Source organism: Salmo salar, chromosome 13 (genome assembly GCF_965601325.2).
Source record: "Salmo salar chromosome 13, fSalSal1, whole genome shotgun sequence".
NCBI lineage: Eukaryota > Metazoa > Chordata > Actinopteri > Salmoniformes > Salmonidae > Salmo > Salmo salar.
The window spans coordinates 3017360-3020000 of record NC_138303.1 but is presented as its reverse complement, the minus strand read 5'-3'; the positions used below and the strand labels follow the sequence as shown (position 1 = coordinate 3020000).

The 2641-nt window shown below is 43.7% G+C and overlaps 1 protein-coding gene across 1 annotated transcript in view; it reads right to left on the bottom strand.

The window, feature by feature from the left end:
- Nucleotides 1-1129, bottom strand: part of ikbkg (inhibitor of nuclear factor kappa B kinase regulatory subunit gamma) — a 131286-nt gene extending 130157 nt beyond the window's left edge. The window contains exon 1 of the mRNA XM_082959778.1: nucleotides 818-1129. The gene's annotated coding sequence lies outside the window, so the exon portion shown is untranslated. The remainder of the gene's footprint in view (nucleotides 1-817) is intronic.
- Nucleotides 1130-2641: the final 1512 nt, after the last annotated feature.

Sequence of the window (2641 nt, the reverse complement as noted above, 5' to 3'; positions counted from 1 at the left end):
TAAATATAAATATAGGACAAAACACACAACAAGAGAGACAACACAACACTACATATAGAGAGACCTAAGAGAACACAACAAGGCAGCAACACATGACAACAAGGCAGCAACACAACATGACAACACCATGGTAGCAACACAACATGGTAGCAGCACAACAACATGGTACAAACATTATTGGGCACAGACAACAGCACAAAGGTCAAGAAGGTAGAGACAACAATACATCACACAAAACAGCCACAACTGTCAGTAAGAGTGTCCATGCTGGCTACATAAGACATGAGGTGGCTGTCGCCAATTCAATGCTCAACTTGTCTAAATGGGTTATGGAAACACTTCAACACTGTAACGTTGTGTGTGTTGTCATTACGTCCAGTTTATCGACAACACTTGGGTTCAATGGAAACGCGCCGTAAAATAATTGTCGCATCTATTTTCTACCTGTCAACAATACAAACAAGTCACTGGACAAGTTAATGGAAAAACAGTCAGTCCGCTCGGAGCTAGCTAGTCTACTTTCACTTTCACTTCTAGTTCCATCATGGTGATTTATATCTAGTTAGTTAACCTCTCTTTACTTAGCAAACTCCTGCTAACTACAGACCGTGTTAGTTAATGAAATACGGTCAACTATTTGCAAGTCATCCAGTCATATAAAGCCTATAACTAGAAAGCCGTCAACAACACCCTTCGTTTGGTAAGGTTTAGCTAGACTGACATGGGGCTAACTACCTAACATGGCTAATAGCTAGTTAGCACAACAGTGGCAGCCCAATGACACATATCTAGCTAACTTGATGTCAAGACAGCTTACCTTTTCTCTGTAGCTCTCTTCACGTAGCTAGCTAGCTAGCGCCAATCAGGCTAACGCTAGTTAATTAGCCTAGCTAGCTCTGGTTTGATTGTCGCAGACCAAGCGTATTTCCGCAATTGACAACCAACTAACTCTACGTCGTGTTTCTATTCAAATCTGGTAAAATTATTTGTAGCGATAGGTCTCTTGACATTGTGCTAATGTAGCCGTGAAAGTGACTGAGCTATGCTAGCTTGCGCCAGGAAAATTACAACTTCCGCACTGTGAGAGATGACGTCATCGACGTTAAAACGGCGTCTGGCATCCAATACATGTTGCATTGACCGCCACCTACCGGACTGGAGTAGAACTACCTGAAACTTTGCTTGGGAAAAAAACAAATACCGTACCATCTAACACTACACTCACAACAAACAAAAAATACCATTCTCCACTATTTATATCTATCTAGTCTTACCTCAGGCCAACAGCCTGAAAGGATGGGACACCACCACTGAACACACCCTGTAACTCTTCTGATGTCAAGTCTCACACACCCAAATACCTCTCTGCAGCTGCCAACACAACCTTCATTTTCTGTGACTTGCATTCCATCCCTGCAGTAAAGTTGATAACCATGATAACCGTTATATATGCTATCAATCCAATCTTACTGAAACATATATCACTTGTTGGTTTATCCATCTGTTCTGGTACAGATCTACTACTACACCACTCCTCTCAGGATCCCTCCCTCTGTTCTGGTACAGATCTACTACTACACCACTCCTCTCTGTTCTGGTACAGATTTACTACTACACCACTCCTCTCTGTTCTGGTACAGATCTACTACTACACCACTCCTCTCAGGATCCCTCCCTCTGTTCTGGTACAGATCTACTACTACACCACTCCTCTCTGTTCTGGTACAGATCTACTACTACACCACTCCTCTCTGTTCTGGTACAGATCTACTACTACACCACTCCTCTCTGTTATGGTACAGATCTACTACTACACCACTCCTCTCAGGATCCCTCCCTCTGTTCTGGTACAGATCTACTACTATACCACTCGTCTCTGTTCTGGTACAGATCTACTACTACACCACTCCTCTCAGGATCCCTCCCTCTGTACTGGTACAGATCTACTACTACACCACTCCTCTCAGGATCCCTCCCTCTGTTCTGGTACAGATCTACTACTACACCACTCCTCTCAGGATCCCTCCCTCTGTTCTGGTACAGATCTACTACTACACCACTCCTCTCAGGATCCCTCCCTCTGTTCTGGTACAGATCTACTACTACACCACTCCTCTCTGTTCTGGTACAGATCTACTACTACACCACTCCTCTCAGGATCCCTCCCTCTGTTCTGGTACAGATCTACTATTACACCACTCCTCTCTGTTCTGGTACAGATCTACTACTACACCACTCCTCTCAGGATCCCTCACCCTTAACCCATCTTCCTATACTTTCTTCACTGCCTCAGCATATGTCAACTTCTGCACCACTCTAACCCTGGAAACCTCAACCTGCCTCTCTCACACGGGACATTTCTGATCCCCAGCCCCATGGGCACCCCTACAATTAACACATACCACTACTACCTACAATACCACTACTACCTACAATGAACACATACCACTACTACCTACAATACCACTACTACCTACAATTAACACATACCACTACTACCTACAATACCACTACTACCTACAGTTAACACATACCACTACTACCTACAATACCACTACTACCTACAATACCACTACTACCTACAATTAACACATACCACTACTACCTACAATACCACTACTACCTACAATTAACACATACC